Source organism: Loxodonta africana, unplaced genomic scaffold, assembly GCF_030014295.1.
Source record: "Loxodonta africana isolate mLoxAfr1 unplaced genomic scaffold, mLoxAfr1.hap2 scaffold_62, whole genome shotgun sequence".
NCBI classification, from domain to species: Eukaryota; Metazoa; Chordata; class Mammalia; order Proboscidea; family Elephantidae; genus Loxodonta; species Loxodonta africana.
In genome coordinates, this window is record NW_026975348.1 from 413,105 (window position 1) to 433,638 (window position 20,534).

The window sequence follows — 20,534 nt, forward strand, 5'->3', positions numbered from 1 at the left end:
GACATCTGAGCCACAGCACACAGAAGTTGGGAAAGAACCTGCAGCCTGAACATAACTGGGTCAAGTGATTCCTAAAACAAACAACATCGACATTTTCTGTAAGATTGAAGTAAGACACAGTCTTGGAATCACAGACAAAAACTTTAAAAAGCTACTTTAACCATGCTCAAAGAAGTAACAGGCACAACTTAGAAAAATAGAAAAATACATAGAAACCATTCACAAATGAAAATTTTAGACAGGAAAAACAGAAAAATAGAGATAAAAAATTCACTTGATCAGCTCTACAGCGGAATGCTGTTGACAGACAAAAGGATCAGTGAGATGAAAACAGTTCAATTGAAAATATCCAATCTGAAAACAGAGAACAAATATTGAAAAAAAATGAACAGAGCCTCAAAAAAATTCAAAAATATCTAACATTTATTTATTGGAATTCCATACGGTGTAGAGAAAATATGTGGTGTAGAAAAAAGTATCTGAAGAAATACTGGCTCAACACTTTCCCAATTTGTTGAAAGACATAAACTTACAGATTCAAGAAGCTATGCAAACTCCAACAAGTTAAACTCACATAATTTTACGCCCAAATGCCTCATTGTCAATTGTGGAATAACAAGGACCAAGAAAATATCTTCAAAGAAGCTAGAGAGAAAACAACTCATCTCACACAGGAGAAACAATTGGAATGACTCTGTGTTCATCATCAGAAGCCATGGAGGCCAAAAGGCTGTGAAAACAACATTTTTTCAACACTGAAAGAAACATTAACCCAGTGTTCTATAGGCTGTTATTTCCTTCATGAGTAAAGGAAAAATATTGACATTCTCAGGTGAAGGACGCTTAAGAGAATTCATCGCCACCAGACTTGCTCTAAATGAAACACTAAAGGAAGTTCTTCAGGTGGCAGGCTTGGAATTTCAGCAATTATGGCAAGCAACAAAGTGGAAAGTATCTTCGGAAGTTCGCCCTCCACCAAAGATTAGACAGGTCTATAAAACAAACAATAACACACGTGAAGAAAGTGTTTCTTAGTTCAATCATGTGTATGAGACCAAAAGTACAAAACCAGCCCAAAAGCACTGAAAAGAGGGCAGGACGGAACAGGAATCATGGCGGATGGAAACGGGGAACTGGAGCACAGGAGAGGACAATATTGACACATCATGAATATTGCAACCAATGTCACAAAACAATTGTGTATAAATGGTTGAACAAGAAAGTAATTTGCTCTGTAAAGTTTCAAATAAAGCACAATAAAAAATAAAAAAAAAGTGGTAGGTATCTCGGTAAACATATTATGCTAACCCTGTTGTCACTGCACAACATGGCGCAGGACTCCCCTCTTTGCAAAGACTTTCTAGCCTATTGGAAAAACTTTGGAATATACTCTTGGTAGCAAATTAGTATTAGAGAATGGGGTTAATTTTGAAAATATGAGATGTCTGTACTCATGCCTGGTGAATAAACTGGATAATAATATTTTCAGAGCGAAATGAGATGTTCTAACAGAAAAATAGGCCTGAATTCCCACCTGGGCCATGAGCCTACTACTCTGAAGGCCTTTCCCAGAGAGGCATTTCAGGCACTTCTAGAGCAGCAGGAGCGCTGGGGAATGCAGGTGTCAACCTCCCCCAGGGCCTTCTCTGAGGGGTAAGTACCTGCTTTAGTACTGAGCTTAGTGGTTCATAAATAGTCATTCTGCATAAGGTCTTCAGGTTCAAGTCTGTAATCCAGCTGGGACTCTGTGTGTGCTGCATCTCTGCATCAAAAGAACATGCTTCTAGAAGCAGAATGCCAGGAGAGAGGCGGTTGGGCAGTTGGCGTTGGGGGGTGCTGCGCAGACAGGGGTGCCCGAGGGAGGCACAATATAGTCATTCTGCAGGAGGTCTAGTCCTTCTGCACAAGAATTAGAATGCTTCTCAATGCACAATAGTTTACATGCAGGACATAAACAAAGTGACTGAAGGACAAAGTTGAATAGTAAACCAAGCCACTCCCTGCCAGTCCTTACCTGAGAGGGTCTTCATCAGGACTTCCGGGGATGGAGAAGGAAACAGTAAACGCTGATTTATTTTACCTCTTCCTTCCTCAAGAAACAGGAACTGGTGTTAAGATGTCAGGTGTCAAGCCCCAAACTCCTCTTCTGGTCTGTATTTAAGCTGTATAATAAAACTGGGAATCAGGCAATCAGCCATGAGCAGACAGACCCAGGAGTATTTCCAGTGCCCCACATCTTTGAGCTCCAGTGAGATCCAGTTCTTAGTCCCTAGATTAGCAGAGGAGCTGAAAGACTGAAATTCCGTGTTTTCAGGCAACTTGGGCTTCAAGCAGGCACTTATTGCTAAAGTCGTATTTCTCTGTGTTAATTTATGATCCTTAACTCAAATCCGGACTTTTAAGCTCATTTTGATAACTCCTCATTAGTCTGCCTAGACAAGAGTCTGCTCACAGTCAGTGATGACAATGGAGGAAACAAAGTCCCTAGCCCAGAGGAGGGACTGTTTCCCAGATTTGGGGCAATGCCCCTGGGGAGCATCGGCGAGGTGCACTGTGGCCTCTGTGGCTTTGCCTTGTGCTCCTGGAATTGCACCCTGGGGGGGCGTCCATATGCAGACGCAGAGTCCGTGGGTGACCACAACTCCTGCCCTTCTGGGTCATCGTCCGGACGCACGTTGCGATATGCTTCCTGCCCCCCTTCCCAGCATAAGTGCTGCGATCACACGTGGCAGAACCAGTTCCCAGGTCCAGACCCTAGGTCTTGCCCTCCTTGGCCTCAGGCTTCCCCTAGTCCTGGGGGAACCCGCAAGCCTGGCGGGTGCGAGGTTAGCACCCGGCTGGGCGGGCTAGGGCCTGTCTCAAAAGGCTCATGGCGCACGCAGGTTCCGCCCCCTTGGAGTCTGCAGGCTTGCAGTGGGCAGCCCGGCATCTCCTGCCTCCCTCGGACGCCCTCTCTGGGCAGCAGCTCCCCTCCCCCCGCCCCGCCAACCACCCAACAGTCCCACTGCCTGCTTACTGCTTCTAGAAGCGTGTTCTTTTGATGCACACATGCAGCACACACAGAATCCCAGCTGGATTACAGACTTGAACCTGAAACGCACAACTTTAAAACTACTAGACTGGGGGGGGGGGGGCGGTATTGGCAGTGAAAAAAGGAAAAAAAAAATAAGAAAGAGAACAATTACAAAAAAAGTATTAGAAGACTGTAACCTCACGTTATGGACTCAAGAAGGCTGCGGATACACAACTGCGTAGATAGCATACTGTTGTCTCTTTCTTTGCAAATAAGTCTTAGATGAGGGAATTTGGTACCAGGAATCGTTGCAGGGCCTGACTTTGGGGAAATCTGGGATTGATTAATTGGCTTGCATGAGGCTACAAGCCCTGATAATCAATATTTAAAGATGAGATTCGAGCAATCTAGAACATGCATCAGAATTTTTTACAAGTAAATTAGCACCAGAAGAGGCCTTTAACCACTAAATAAAATGGGTCAGTAGTTCAAGATCTCCCTACAAAGAAAATGGCAGACCTAGATCGTTTCCAGTCAGGTTCCAGCAAACATGCAAGAAACAGTCATTTTAATCTAGTACATAGTCAACAGAGATTAGAAAACCATGAGACACTCCCCTAACTTGATCCTTATGGCTAGTTTAAAAATGATAACAAATTAGAGAAAGAAGGTAGAAGAAGAGTTAGAGGACAAGCACACTCAGTAACTGAGATGCAAAACCCTACACAAGATGCCAGCAAAGGAAATCCAGCAAAGGGTAAACCACGTAACATGCCATGATCAAGGCGGTTTATTGTAGGCATACAAATTTGAGTGAACATTAAAGATTTAGTAATTTCATTCACCACATGCATAGGTGAAAGAAGAGAAGACATATGCTCACCTCAAGAGATGGGAGCAAAGCAGGTTGATAAAATCCAATCACACGGAGAGATAAGGACTAGGAGTAAACATGGAACAGAAAAGGAGTTCCCGAACGTGGAAAACTACAACTAGCATGATAGTTCATGGTGACGTGTGGGACATTCTCTTTAAAATTAATAAACAATAAAATAAGGATGCTTCTATCATTATTTTTATTAAACATTTAACACTGGAAGTGTAAGCTAATACAAAAAAAGTATAACTGCTATTCATAGATTATAGGACTGTCTCCATTGAAAACCGTAGAAAATATTGGAATTAATAGTAATCATAAATAAAAAATAAATTGAAATTTCAATGCGTCAGCATCAAGCGGACTCTGTCATAGCTCTTAGGTGAAAGCAAAGGACACTGATAGGGAAAGAGCAGGTTCAGGTGGGCTAGACCAAGGAGGGAAGAAAACTGTTCTGCACTGGGCTGAACTTATAAGCACGGGTATGTGTGTTAGTTACCTAGTCCCTCCATAACAAAAAATAACACAACTGGATGGCTTTTAAAGGACAGAAATTTATTTTCTCACAGTTTAGCAGGCAGTAGTTCGAATTCAGGGCATGGCTGTAGTGGGAGGTCCTTCCTTGTCTACCTCAGCTTCTAGTAGATGCCAGCAATCATTTGTGTTCCTGGCCTTCTAGAAGCATCTGTCTTCTTTGTCTGTCTTCCTTTTCACCTGTTTGTGTCTGTGTGTATTCTGCTCCTTTTATAACTAAGAAGAGTTAGGCTTAGGACCCACCCTACATTGGTATGACCTCATTCACATAATAAAAGCAGGCCCCTTATTTCCAAACAAGGTCAGAATTACAGGTACAGGGGTTAGGATTTCCACATACATTTTGGAGGGACACAATTCAATCCCTAACAGTCGACTTACCAGATATTCTGGATTGAGAGTACTCACATGAACAGCTGAGAGTAGTTCCAATTCTTTGCTACATTCAGTGGCTGAAACTTGTCTCAATGGTCACCCATAGGAATGTTGGAGCAATTTATTGTGCAGGACCTGGCCTACCATTCCTAATCATGTCCATTGTGTGGAAAAACACACACTCCCATCACCGAAGCCTTGAGAAATTCATCGATAAGAACGGAATGGTGGTTGGAACCAAGAATTGTTTCATAGCCTAGATAACATGGTGCAGCTGTTAGATACCCACATGGAGATGTCAGGTAATAAAACTTCACCCCACACGGAGATGTCAAGAATAATACCAACAGCTAATGTTCATTGAGTACCTACACTGGTGCCAGGCACTCCTGTGCTTTCCTTTCATGTTTGCTTTTCATGATGGCCATATGAGGAATGTATCATTATAATGCATAAAGAGGTCATTACAGAGAGTTAGGCTGACATTTGAATATATGAGTCTGGACCCAGGAGGAGTTTGAATGGATGGAGGTATAAACCTCACGTCCTTAGCTACAAATAGACAGCAGTAAACTCACTGAGGCATCCTAGAGGGAGGGTGTCAATAGAGAGAGGAGTAGGCACCAAGCCCAAGGGTACTCGGGTATCTAGAAGCCTGCCAGGTGAACAGCAGCCAACAAGCCTCTCTGAAGTCCAGTGTGGTTCCTGGAGGGTTGTCTGTCCTTGCTCTCAGCTGCATTTCCCCAGTGCTCCTCCCACCTGCACTGGGTTGTCCCCTTCATGACGACAGGGACAGTGTGTACCTTTCACCACTGTATCTGCATAACATAGACTACTTCTGGCCCATGGAATACACTGACTGAATGAAAAATAAACAAACGATAAGGACGTAAAATCCTTCGTAGTTGATACCTTGAAATACATTAAGGGGCTTCATGAGTAAGAGGGAGAAAAATTGATCAGGGCTGCTTCTGAGACCATCCCTTAGGCGTAATGAGTGTTAAACAACACTTAAACAAAGAGATTTAATGGCAGAGATGTATGTTAAAAAGATGTAAGTATAGCTTAAAGATTACTAGAAACATGCACATTATTGCAACTATAGTCAAATCGCTAAAAAACATATACTACATGCACACAGAATATTATAAAGTAATTTAATGCCCTCATTAAAAAAAAACAAAAAAAATTACCATGAAAAGACTAATGTTGAATGAAAATATCAGGATATAATATCTGTGTTAATATACATAACTGTGTGTGCTAATACACACATAAAACCAGTTGCCACTGAGTCAGTTCTGATTCATGATGACACCAGTGTGCCAGAGTAGAACTGTACTCCATAGGGGTTCCAATGGCTGAGTTTTCGGAAGTAGGCTGCCAGACCTCTCTTTCATAGCAATTCTGGGTGGACCTGAACTCCAACTTTCTGTCAGCAGCTCAAGATATTAACCATTTGCATCAACCAGAGACTCTAATACACATACATGCCAATATAAGCAAGAAAAATAGACATATCGGAACGTTAATAATTTATTCTATGCATTACGTATGTTTTCTTGTTTTTTTTTTTGCATACTTTCCCATTGCTTCCAAGTTTTTGAGGAATAGAATGTACTTCTGGAAAAATTCATGAGAGATTTTTAAGTAATGAAATAATTAACAGAAACAGAATGAGTAAATCTGTGGCAAGGCAGCCCATGAACCCAAGATTACAGTAACACTGGTATGAAAAGCAGAATTGTGGAGCCCTGAAGCTCAGTGGTTCCATGCATCCATCAGGAAAGAGGGAAGAGCAAATAAACAAGGAGAAAATACAGTGAGCCAGAGGAGTGGGAGCCCTCTGTTGTGGGCACAGTTTTCTCATGAAACTTTAGATGGACACAGTGGGTGAGATTATCCACTTCCATCATACAAACATTTTTATTACCCTTGATTTTAACAGAACTATGTTATAAAAACAAATAATAAAATAAAGTATAATAAAAGAATAAATCTCATCAGTGGACTACTATCATTTTCCCCAGCCACTGAGGAGGGCAGGAGACACACAAGGGAAAGAAGATGGAGCAGTGTGAAAACTCATGCTAAGTGGGGAGGAGAGTGTTTCTGAGACAGGCCTTAGCTGCTACCACCTAGGGAAGTAGGCAGCCATGCACAACCAACTGGAAGAAATGGTACATTATTTCTGAGACCTACTCCAGCTCATAACAAATTATGGATAACATGGGGAAGAATGAGATTTCCAGGACACTTAACTGTTTTTATGAGAAACCTGTACATAGAACAAGAGGCAGTCATCTAAACAGAACAAGGAATACAGCATGGTTTAAAGTCAAGAAAGGTGTGCATCACCGTTGTATCCTTTCACCATATGTATTCAACCTGTATGCTGAGCAAATAATCTGAGAAGCTGGTCTGAAGAAGAAGGCATCAGAATTGGAGGAAGACTCATTAATAACCTGAGATATGCAGATGATACAATCTTGCTTGCTGAAAGTGAAGAGGCCTTAAAGCATTTACTGCTGAAGATCAAAGACTACAGACTAACAGCCTAACAACTGGACCAATAAGCAACATCATGATAAACGGAGAAAATGTTCACGTCATTAAGGGCTTCATTTTTACTTGGATCCACAATAAACACCCACGGAAGCAGCAGTCAAGAAATCAAACGACACATTGCATTGGGCAAATCTGCTGCCAGAGGCCTCTTAAAGTGTTCAAAAGTACAGATGTCACCTTGAAAACTAATGTGTGCCTGACTCAAGCCACGGTGCTTTCAGTCGTCTCATACGCACACGAAAGGTGGGCAATGAATAAGGAAGACCAAAGAAAAATTGAAGGCATTGAATTACGGTGTTTGCAAAGAATATTGAATATACCACGGACTGCCAAAAGAATGAACAAATCTGTCTTGAAAGAAGTACAGCCAGAATATTCCTTAGAAGCAAGAATGGCGAGGCTTCATCCCACATATTTTGGACATGTTGTCAGGAGAGATCAGTCCCTGGAGAAGCAGGTCATACTTGGTAACAAGTGGCCACAACAATTGGCTCAAACATAACGACAACTGTGAAGGTGACGATAGGTAGTTTAACATACATTTTGACCCATATGAATTAAAATTTAAACAATTATTTCATGCCTTTTTGTAGGGGTTTTAGAATACACAATTAAAATAAATGTAAACAATAGAAAAAATCTCTGAAAATAAAATTTAATTTTTTTACATCACTGCTCCATACCCCAAATCTAAATGGCTTGATATACAGCACTGGTCTTTGTGATTCACAAAAAGCAGGTACCAATTCCTGAACAAGAACTGAAGTGACAGGAGAAACTCCCCATGCTGTTATAGCCCGGAGTATGGGCCCTAATCCAGTGATCTGTCTTCATTAATTCCTTTTCATTTCATCTCTGTGGAAGAGGGGAGGGAGAAGGTGAGAGAGGGTTACATGTGCCTATTCTGTTCTTTAGCATCTAGTTCACTGCCAGGAACAAGTATTCGTAAGAGTCTAAAAAACGTTAAAGTACAAATAAGGAGGAAAACCTCCTAGTATATATATGTATTAGGTGGCACAAAGAGTTAAGTGCTCAGCTACTAACTGAAAGGTTGGCAGTTTAAATACACTCAGAGTTGCCTTGGAAGAAAGGCCTGGCAATCTACCTCCAAATAGTCACAGCTATTGAAAACCGCATGGAGGGCAGTCCTACTCTGAAAACTCACGGGGTCGTCATGAGTGAAAATCTACACAATGGAAACTGGATTGGTAATCTATATATGGCATAAATGTTCGGAAAATTAGTTTCTGAACATATACACGGCATACAGAATACACTGCACATTAGTATTATGTGCCAAAACCCACTGTCATCAAGTCGATTCTAACTCAGTGACCCCAAAGGACAGAGTAAAACTGCCGCATAGGGTTTCCAAGGCTCTAAGTCTTCACTGAAGCAGACTGCCACATCTGTCTCCTACAGAGAGGCTGGTGGGTTCGAACCACTGACCTTTCAGTTAGCAGCCAAGTTCTTTAACCACAGAGCCACTAGGGCTCACTGCTGTCATGTACAGTGATTACATAAGCAAATTCTGAAACAAACTGCCTGGGTTTAAATCCTAACTCAGTTTATCAGCTGGGTGATCTGGGCACGTTACTTTACCTCTCACTGCCTCAGTTTCCCATTTCTAAAATGGGTCTTACGCAAAAGGTTCTTACGCAGGTTAAATAAAACACACAAGGCACTTAGAAAAAGGCCTTACACACAGAATGAACACAATAATTGTTAGCTTTCATAATTATTAAGGGAATACAAACAAACGGCTAGGTTGAAGGAACTTCCATTGAGAAAGAGTTGAGTTCCAAAATTCATGTGTAAAGTCATTTACATCAACTGTTAAAGTTGTATGTTTAGATTCAAGTGATTACTGAGGTGTGTTATGATCTTGAACAGAGTTCTGGGGACTATACAGGCAGACTCTGCATGCCCTTCTCCTGCACATCCATTCCATCTCCCTTGGAGCCCAGACATCATGTTATCAATTAAACCCCTCCCACGCTGGTGGTGTACTGTTTAAGAGCTACGGCTGCTAACCAAAAGGTCATCAGTTCAAATCCACAAGGCGCTCCTTGGAAAGTCTATGGCACAGTTCTGCTCTGCCCTATAGGGCCACTATGAGTTGGAATAGACGCAGTGGCAATGGGTTTTTAACGGGTATGAGGTAACTGTTCAGTGCTTAAAGACGTACCAAAAGCAACCACTAACACAAAAGTATAGTAAAAGGTTCTTATTTCAGAGTAGCAAAACCTTAGTTTCTAACACAGTGGTGAATTAGGGTGGACTGTGGATCAAGAGGAGCTCTGGTGGCATAGTGGTTAAGAGCTCAGCTGCTAACCAAAAGGTCAGCAGTTCGAATCCACCAACTAGTCCTTGGAAACTCTATGGAATAGTTCTATTCTATGCTATAGGGTCTCTATGAGTTCGAATCAACTAGGGTCTCTATGAGTTGGAATCAACTCTGATGGTGACAAGTTTGGTTTGGTGGGTGTCATGGATTGAATTATGACCCTAAAAAATGTGTGTCTCAACTTGGTTAGGCCATGATTCCCACTATTGTGTAGTTGTCCTCCATTTTGTGATTGTAATTTTACTTTAAGAGGATTAGGGTGGGATTGTAACACCACCCTCACTCAGGTCACCTTTCCCTGGGGTGTGGCCTGCACCACCTTTTATCTCTCCAGAGATAAAACGAAAGGGAAGCAAGCAGAGAGTTGGGGGCCTCAGACTATCAAGAAAGCAGCACCAGGAGCAGAGCATGTCCTCTGGACCCAAGGTCCCTGCACCTGAGAAGCTCCTTGACCATGGGAAGGCTAAGGACAAGGACCTTCTTCCAGAGCCGAAAGAGAGAGAAAGCTTTCCCTTAGAGCTGATGCCTTGAATGTGGACTATTAGCCTACTTCAATGTGAGGTATAAAATTTCTCTTGGTTAAAGCCATCCACTCATGGTATTTCTGTTACGGCAGCACTAGATGATGAAGACAGTGGGTCAAGGTGGAAGGGGTGGATGAAGGACAAAAAAAGAAAAATGGACAACAGGAGAAATATAAGAATTCAGAGAACTGTGAAAATTTAATTCCTGAATATACTTTCTTTCTCCTCCCTATAACTGGAAGGACTTTTCTCATATACAGCATATATAAGTAAATCCTTGCAATATTTAAAACACTTAGATTTTTGTAAAACTCATTCTCTGAAAATTCATGGTGGCCCCATTAATTTGTGGCTTAAAAACAACTCAGAACTAAAAAGAAGCATAAATAAATAAATAAAGGCACTGCTGCCATTTGCGGGTGATGTTCTTTTCCTGTTATCCACAACCCACACACTCGGGTTAATTTTCCAGGGTCAGTGTTCATAGACCATCCTCTTTCTCTTACCACCACCCCACCACCCTTAATTATTTAGAAAAGGCAGGGCCAGTCAGTGCTCCAAACATCAAGTTTTCTCTCCAAAATGCCAACTGGCACTTGGGGAGCAGGCTACATTCTCAGCTGTCAGCACTTCCACTAGCCCCTGCACATAAGGAATGTGTCTCCCCTGAACTGTTCATTGTAATTAAAAAAAAAAAAGTAAAAAACTGTTTCTTAAAAAAAAACAGGCATTTCCCTATTACCCACCCACCCCACTCTCCCACACCCAGTGCTCCCTCACCACACACACACTCAAATATTTCATACCAAGGGTGTGTCCCAAGCACGGGGTCTGGCTCCGCTCTTCTTTTACACCCCTTGGAGGCCTCTGGAGAAACCATACCTTTGGTTGGCAATTCCCTGAACCCTGCCTATTCAAGCTGGCACTTATTCAAAAAGGCAGGTGAGTCTTCAAGTCAGGTTTTTAAAAGGAGTTTAAGAGGTGCCAGGTGATATGCCTACTCACCCTCAAATTTCTCAAAGGTAATAATTTCTTCAAATGTTTACAATGTCTCAACTATGGGTTAATTAAATCCCTTAGGATGGTGGGCATAGGAAAATCCTCCATCTCAATGCCCCCCATTTCGAAAAAAAAAGAGGGGAATCTCCAAAATTACAAATTTCAATTTCTACATACTTGATTGAACTAAGGAGTAAGTTCCTCACATGTGTTATTCTTGGTCTGAGTCCTGGTGGTCCAGTGGGTAAGAGCTAAGCTGCTAACCAAAAGGTCTGCAGTTTGAATTCATCAGCTGCTCCTTAGAAACCGTATGGGGTAGTTCTACTCAGTCCTATAGGGTTGCTAAGAGTTAGAATTCACTGGATGGCAATTGGTTTGTTTGCTTTTCAATCTTTGGCTGAAAGGTGGACTTTGTTATCAATTTATTAAATCAACTGGTAATTTGCTGGATATTTCTCATACAGGAACTTATGATGTCTTCAAATCCAGCTAATCAGGTTTAGGGAGAGAGAAACTTCTCTACCTTAGCTTCCCTGCCATTCCCACACCTTTTTCATTGATTTCCATGCCCTGTTTAAGTAACGTCACTCATCACTTCTCACTGTCTAGGTTATCTGAGCCAATTCATGGCAGTCAATTCCACCTGCGCCCTAGGATACCCTCATTTACATACTGTGCCCTGTTCCTTCACCAATGGCTGACCTCACATCTCCCCTTGAATGTCTACTAGGCATCTCAAACTTAATGTGGTTCAAACAAATTTCTTCGTCCAAGTGTCTTATCTACCTCCTAGTCTTCCTTATCTCAGCAAATGTTCTCACTATCCTCTGGGTCGTTCAGGACAAAAACCTAGAAATCATCCTTGATTTCTCTCCTTTATTCAAATCTTGCATCCAATCCATTGACATATTCTGGACTCTTGGCACTACCTTAACATAAATCCTGACTCTATCCACTTCTCACTACCTCCACCTTACATCCACCATCATCTCTTGGTTAAAACTGGACTCTATGCACCGATCTTCCCTCTTACAATCTACATAACAGCATCATTTCAGTGGCTTCTCATGGCAATTAGGAAAAATTCCCAAATCCTTCCCATGGTCTTTCATGATGCGGGGCTTGCTCACCATACTAACCTCATTTCCTAACAGTCTTCCCTCGGTTCACTCCACACTAGCCATGACTTCTTTCCTGAGCTTCCTCAAACGTGCCAAAACACTTGGTTATTTAAGGGCCTCAGAAACAACTCTTTCCTTTATTGGCAATATCCCTCCCTTCAGAACTTCATACAGCTATTCTCTCCTTTGATATAGGTCAGTTATCTCCTCAAATATCCTGCTCCCAGAAGCCTTTACTATTAATCTAAAACAGCTCACCCCACTCATTCCCTCACATGCAACTCTGTCTTATTTTCAAAATATTTAGCTCTCCTTGACATTTTTTGTTAATTATTACCTGTATTTTTTCTGGTTGAGAATATATGCAGCAAAAAATACACCAACTCAACAGTTTCTACCTGTACAATTTAATAACACTGGCTACATTCTTGAAGTTGTGCAACCATTCTTACCCTCCTTTTCTGAGTTGTTCCTCTGTCATTAACATAAACCCACTGCTCCTTAAGGTTCCTATCTAATCTTTTCAGTAGCTGTTGTCAATCTGATGCCATGTAGACAGTTCTTAAAAGAGCATATGCTCAAGGTAGACCATTTTTATTAGTTAAGTAAGCTAATGTTCTGGAGCCCTCATGGCACAGTGGTTAAGTGATACGGTAGCCAAGCAAAAGAAGAGCAGTTTGAATCCACCACCTGCAGCTTGGAAACTCTATGGGGCAGTGCTATTCTGTCTTACAGAGTCTCTGAGTTGGAATCAACAGCAACAGTTTGGTTTTTTCTTTTTCATACTTCGGTTTTAAGATGATTCAAGGGAATGCTTTTGGTGTAATGTTTAAAGATTATCTCACGGCAATAGTTTCAGGAGTTCATTCACCCTCAGTGGCTCCAAAAAGTCTAGGGTTCATTTGAAATTCTGTTCTGCATTTTCCCCCTTTTGATCAGGGCTTTTCTATGGACTCTTTGATCAAAATGTTCAGCGACAGCAGCCGGGAACCTTCTGGTTCTTCTGGTCTCATGGCATGCTAGACGTTCTTTTAAAAAACATGAGTGGATGCTGAAGGTTATCAAATACTTATTTTATTACACCTATTAATATAATCACATTTATTTTTCCTGTACATATGGCAAATTATACTGATTCATTTTCGAATGTTAAACTAACCTTGAATTCTTGGGATAGACCCAACTTGGTCATAATATATTCTTCTTTAGAGTATTGCTGGATTTGTTTTGCCTATTTATTTTTATATTTTGCATCTATGTTCATCAGTGACATTGGCCTGTAATTTTCCCATCTTCTGCTTCTCTTGTCAGGTTTTGGTATCAATATTCATTCTACAAGCTTTATAAAATGAGTTTGGGTATATATTTCATTTTATATTGAAGAATTTGTGAAATATTTCTTGAATATTTGGCAGAATTTGCAGGAAAAGCCATCTGATATGAAGTTTTCTTTTTGAGAATAGTTTGAGCTCTAATTCAATTCTATTAACAGTTGTGGAATTACTTTTGCTTCCTGTTTCTTCTTGAATCGTTGTTATTAACTTACATGGTATGATACGTTTGCCTACTTTACCTAAATTTGCAAATTTATTGGCTAATACGGTCCATAACATTCTCACATTATCTTTATGTTGTACAAGATCTGTAGTCATTTTCTTTCTAATTCCTGATATTCGTTTTTTATATCTTCATTCTTTTTCACTTGATCAATCTTGCCTAAAGTTTGTCAATTTTACTAGCATTTTCTAAGAATCAACTTTAGTCTTTGTTGATCGTCTGTTGCATGTATTCAATCATTAACAGAAACAAAAATTCCTATGAATGTTCGTTTCTGGTTTTTTCCCAACATTTTGAATGGATGTTTAACTCACTTATTTTTCAAGATTTGTTCTTTCCAATTATATTTTTAAGGCTATAAGTTTCCTATATTATATTGTCTGTACTGCACAAATTTTTATATGCACTATGTTCATAATTGTTCACTTCAAAATGTATTCTAATTTTCATTATGATGTCTTTTTTGACTCATAGTATTTTAAAATATCCGAGCACATGGAGATTTTGTATTTTCATTTTCTAAGATGGTTTTTTTTTTTTTTTTAATTATGGTGTACTTACATAAAAAAAAAATGGAGATTTTGTATTTTCATTTTCTAAGATGGTTTTTTTTTTAATTATGCTGTACTTATATCCTCTATATTATTGCAGACTCTTGAAATTTGTTGAGACTTGCTTTATAACACAGTATACAGTTAATTTTTATACACACTATGTATGTGCATGAGATGAATGTATATTCTTTCATGGTTAGATAATACACACACATACACATATATCAATTTGGTATTTTTTTACATGTTAAATCTTCTGTATCCTTGATAATTTATGGACTTCTATGTTTCTGAGGGGTGTGTTAAAAATCTATTATGATGCATGATGTCAAAAGGAGCCCCAGTAGTGCAGTGGTTAAGCACTCAGCTGTTAAACCTTTTGATTTGATCCACCAACTACTCCACAGGAGAAAGATATGACCGTTCCCTTCCATAAAGATTACAGCCTTAGAAACCTTTGGAGAAGTTCTACTCCATCCTATATTCACTATGAGTCAGAATTGACTCAACAGCACACAAGAAAAAATGTATAATGTGATGGAAACTCAGAAGTACGAAGCTAAAAAGAATTGGTCCTACCTCCAGGGTCAAAGGATGAAGGACAGAGAAAACAGCAGAGACATCCAAAAGCTTGGAAAAAGGGCTGAGAGGACAATGGTTGGTGGTTTAAGGGCTTTGAAGGGCTACCATATATACTGAGGAATCTGAAGTGCAATGTTCTTGCCTAAGGATGAAGATATGCTCATAAAGATCCTGACAAAGCTTTAGGCTTGCACCTCTGGCTGATCTTTGGGCTCCATGGGGGCAGGAAGTGAAGGCTAGGGCAGAGTTTTAGGCACTCTTGCTTAGCATTGAAAGAACGCGCCAGTTCAGAGCCAATCTGCAAAGACTGGGATAATGTTACTTTTTCTTTTTGGCTACAAGCATTTAAAGAAAGCACTGTCAGGTCATGAACTGACTGCTGAGATAACAGAACAGAACTTCAGTGTCCACACATGAGAAGACATACAATCTCTGCAGAAATAGTTTGGAAACATCACTAAGCAAATGGATGACTGGCCCTCAACAATTAAAAAAAAAAAAAAAAGCAAACCCTAATGACAGGAGGGAATCTGATTTCCAGAGTTACATTATAATATTTAAGATATCCAGTTTGCAACACACTATTCTAAGTCATAAAAAGAAAAAAGAAAAGGATGGTTCATTTGTTAAGAAGAAAGAAAGAAGAGAAATGAACAGAAAGCATCCCTAAGGAAACACAGATATTGGGATTACTAGACAAAGATTTTAAACCAATTGTCTTAAATTTCCTCAAAGAGCTAAACAAACCATAGACACACACACAAAAAAAGGAAACCAAGAGAAGAATGTATGAACAAGTAGAAAACATTAATAAAGAAATATTATACAAAAGAACCAAATAGAAATTATAGAGCTGAAAAGTAGAATAGCTGAAATAAAATTTTCATTAGAGGAGCTCAACAGCAGATTTGAGCAAGAAAGCAGGAAAATGTAAACTTGAAAAAGCACAACTGAAATTGTTCTAACTGAGGAGCATAAAGGAAAAAGAATGAAGAAAATGAACAGAGCCTAAGGGACCTGCGGGACAACATCAAGCATACCAACATACTCATTAAGGAGTCCCAGAAAGGAAAGAAAGATGAAAGGACAGAAAGAATATTTAAAAATGTAATGACTGGAAGTTTCCCAAATGTCACCTAGATATCCAAGAAGCTCAATAAACTCAAAGGACAGTAAATACATAGATATCCACAGACAGACATAATCAAAATGTCAAAAGACGAAGATAGAAACTTGAAAGCAGCGACAGATAAGTGACCCCTAATGTACAAAAAAATTTTTTTTTTAATGTACAAGAGAGTCTCAACAAGTTTAACTGTTGATTTTTCATCAGAAACCATTGAGACAAGAAAATAGTCGAATGATGTATTTAAGGTACTGGAAAAAAAATACAGAAACAAAACTATGAACCAAGATGTCAATATCTAGCAAAACTATCTTTCAAAAATGAAGGTGAAATTAAGACATGCCCAGATACACAAAACCTGAGGGAGTATGTTAGCAGCAGAACTGCCTTATGAGAAATGCTACAGGGAATCATCCTGGCTGGCACGGAAGGACACTAGACAGTAACTTGAAGCCATAAAAAGAAACGAAGACTCTGTAAAGGTAACTACTTAGATAAAACAAAGTCAGTAATATTTTTATATCACGCCTCTCTTTTTCTCATATATGATTTAAAGCACAAATGCATAAAAATACTTATACATCTCTCTTAATGGACACACAATGTATAAAGATGCAATTTTTGTAACAGCAACGTAAGTAGGGGAGGTAACTGAGATGAATAAAAGCAGAATGTTGTATACTGTTGAAGCTAAATTTGTATTAATTAAAAGAAGATTGTTATAAACATAAGATATTAATTGTAATCCTCATGATCACCACTAAGAAGTTAAAAAATATAAGGAAAGGAAATAAGGAGAGGATCAAAATTGTACACTTGAAAAAAATCAGTCAAACACAAAAGTGGACGGTAGTGAAGAAAATGAGAAACAAAATACGTATATGACCTACTACAAAGTAGAAGACATAAGTCCTTCCTTATCATTAATCGCTCTAAATTTAAATAGATTAAATTCACAATTGGGATCATTAAAGTTGTGTGTCAACTTTGTTGGACCATGATTCTCAGTGCTTTGGCAGTTATGATGTAGTTTAGCAGTCGTATAACTATGCAATCATTTCCATGATGAGATGTGATATAATGTGATTACCTCCATGATGGGATCTGCTGTGAGTAGCCAATCAGATGTAAGGGAGTTTCCTCGGGGGTGTGGACTGCATCCAATATAGGTGGACTTTCTGGCAAGGCTCTTGAGTTTTTGCTCACTCGGAATCCTGCAGCTGGCTCCTCTTCATCTGATCTCAAGATTTTGGGACTTGAACTCTCAGCTTACCTTCCGATTTTGGGATTCACCAGCCTCCGCAGTCTGTGAGCCACGGCCTGCCAGCTTACCTGCCGATCTTGAGATCTGTCAGCCTTTGCAGCCTGTGAGCCACAGACCTGTTGTATGACCTGCAGATCTTGAGTTCTGCAGTCCCTGCATCTATGTGAGTCAGGAGAAGCCACAAGCCTGACCCATGGACTTGAGACTTACCAGCCTCTACAGCCTCGTGAGCCATTTTCTTGATATAAAGCTATTTATATATAAATATATATATATACACCTCACTGGTTTTGTTTCTCTAGAGAACCCAGCCTAAGATACCAATTAAAAGACAAACATTGGCAGAATGCATAAAAAAATCATTCGATTGCTATCAAGCTGATCTGACTCATGGTGACCCCTCCCCTCATGTGTGTCAGAGTAGTACTGACACACAAGTGTGTCAGTTCAATGGCTAATTTTTCAAAAGTAGATCACCAAGCCTTTCTTCCAAAGTGCCTCTGGGTGGACTCAAACCTCCAACATTTTGGTTAGCAGCTGAATGCATTAACCGTTTGTACCTCCCAAGGACTACAACATGTATCTATGTTTATTTCTGTATTACTTCTCTTTATACTATATACATACATACACACATACACACACATAGACATCCATGAGTGGTTCATACAGATGCTTTGGACTTCAGCTAGCAGGGCTCTATTAATTATTGATAGAAAAGTACTGATACCAGTTATAAATGCGTATTTGTCCATTTCCCCTTTCAGATTTATTAGTTTTTGTATTTTGGAGCCCTGTTGTTAGACACATACACATTTAGGAGTGTTGTATCTTTTTGGAGAATTGAACGTTTATTATGTTATGTCTCTACTTATTCCCAATAATACTCCTTTTTCTGAAGTACAATTTGTCTGATATTAATACAGCCACTGCAGTAGAACTGGATAATTTTCAACCATTTCAATAGGTAGCATAAGATCAAGAACTGATGGTATAAAAGGAAGAAATCGAAGCTGCATTGAAGGCATTGGTGAAAAACTATCCTCTCTCCACCATCTTCACTAACCCTGACACCAACTGTCCCTCACACAGCACTCCCTACTTCTCTGCTGGGTTCAATAACTCATTGCAATGGCCACACAGAACTCATAGTCCATATTCACGATTATGGGGTTTATTAGGGAAGTAACAGTTATAGCTCAGGCTCAAAGACACTCAGAATACAGTTCTTCTATCAGGACAGCCTCTTCCCTCCTGTGCTGATAGGCGTGCCTCTGCCTGGCCTTGGGCCGGCCTCTCTCCAAAGGCACTCAGCTTTCCTTCTCCATGGGCCATCATCTCCTATAGCCAGGTCCCTGTTGCTCGGTCTCTCCTGCCATGGCATCTTACCATCTTCAGGGTTACAGCTTCCTCTCTCTATCTCAGTCTCTTGCTTCTAGGAGCTTCTCAGTGCAGGGATCTCAGGTCCATAATATACGCTCGGCTCTTGGCTGTTCTTCCTTGATGGGAGTTGAATCCTCCTCTTTGCTCTGGAACTGGTTCTCTTTGAAGGGAAAATAAACAATCCCCTTGGTGAGCCACAATTACCCTATCACACAGTCCTGCCCAAGCACCAGGGTGGATGTTATAAGACCATGGCTAGAAAGGCCACACAAAGTAAACAATCACATCACAGTACCTTGGACTCATTTTTCAAGTGAAGTACCAAAAATCCCACACAAACAGATTGGTAAAGAATATAATCAACAGCAAGAACATTTTCATACTTATGTTTTCTGTATTTGGAAGAAATCTATAGCACTATTCTTATTTTGCCAATTCACAGGGATCACAGAGATTAGTGGTAGATGTTGCGGTACCAGAAAACTCTCTGGTGAAACAGTCTGTGAGCAGTCTTACAAACATGGATATTCCACTAGAGTCAAAAGAATGACGTTACATATCATCAAAGAGAACATTTCAAGATCTAGCCTGAAGTACAATGTTGTCACTAATAGGCTAAAATCCATACACTTACAAGGAAGACTAGTTTATACGACTATTCAAATTGATGCACCAACCACTAATGCCAAAGATAAAGAAATTGAAGATTTTAAACAACTTCTGCAGCCTGAAATTGATCAAACATGCAATCAAGATGCATTGATAATTACTGGTCATTAGAATGTTAAAGTTGGAAACAAAGAAGGAAAAGTAGTTGGAAAATACAGCATCGATGAAATAAATGACACCAGAAATCTCATGAAAGAATTCTGCAAGACCAGTGACTCATCCACTGCAAATATTTTTTTTCACCAACATAAACGGCAGCTATACACGTGGACTTTACCAGATGGAATACACAGGAATCAAACTGACTACATCTGTGGAAAGAGAAGATGGGAAAACTCATATCATCAGTCAGAACAAGGCCAGGGATCAATTGTGAAACAGACTGTCAATTGCTCATATGGGAGTTCAAGTTGAAACTGAAGAAAATTAGAATAAGTCAAAAGGGGCCAAAATATGACCTTGAGTATATCTCACCTGTATTTAGAGACCACCTCAAGAACACATTTTACGTGTTGAACACTAACGACTGAAGACCAGACGAGTTGTGGAATGACATCAAGGACATCACACATGAAGAAAGCAAGAGATCCTTTAAAAGACAGGAAAGAAAGAAAAGACCAAAACGGATGTCGGAAGAGACTCTGAACGTTGCTCTTGAATGTCGAGTAGCTAAAGTGAAAGGAAGAAATGATGAAGTTTTGAGTATTGAGACGCCACCAGTGATCCCTCTTACAAAAAAGACCAGAAAAAACAAGTGAAGCGATTATATTTATGAGAAGCTAGGAGCCCTGAACACCAAAGGTAAAGTTAGAAAATGGACTCAGCGGCAGGGGGAGGGAGAGACTATTCAGAAGTGGAGAGGAGTTACTGGACCTGAATAGCCAGGAACCCTCAGGCACCGTTCCCTGGAGCGACTGCAGTGGGGCTGGCAGTGGCGTTCCACAGGCGTTTAGCTCAGGGAAGGACAGCAAGTTGCACAGACTACTCACACCTCCAGAACAAGAGAAGAACGGCACTCTCAGCAAAAGCTAATTACTTGTG

The 20,534-nt window shown here is 40.0% G+C and overlaps 1 long non-coding RNA gene across 3 annotated transcripts in view; it reads right to left on the bottom strand.

Annotated features, from left to right (window-relative positions):
- Positions 1-20,278, bottom strand: part of LOC135229916 (uncharacterized) — a 313,351-nt gene extending 293,073 nt beyond the window's left edge. For all 3 annotated transcript variants that reach the window (XR_010320583.1, XR_010320582.1, XR_010320584.1), the window contains exons 1-2: positions 18,831-20,278; positions 2,015-2,162 (exon numbers count right to left, since the gene is read on the bottom strand). This is a non-coding gene — a long non-coding RNA (uncharacterized LOC135229916). The remainder of the gene's footprint in view (positions 1-2,014; positions 2,163-18,830) is intronic.
- Between the last annotated feature and the right edge of the window lie 256 nt (positions 20,279-20,534).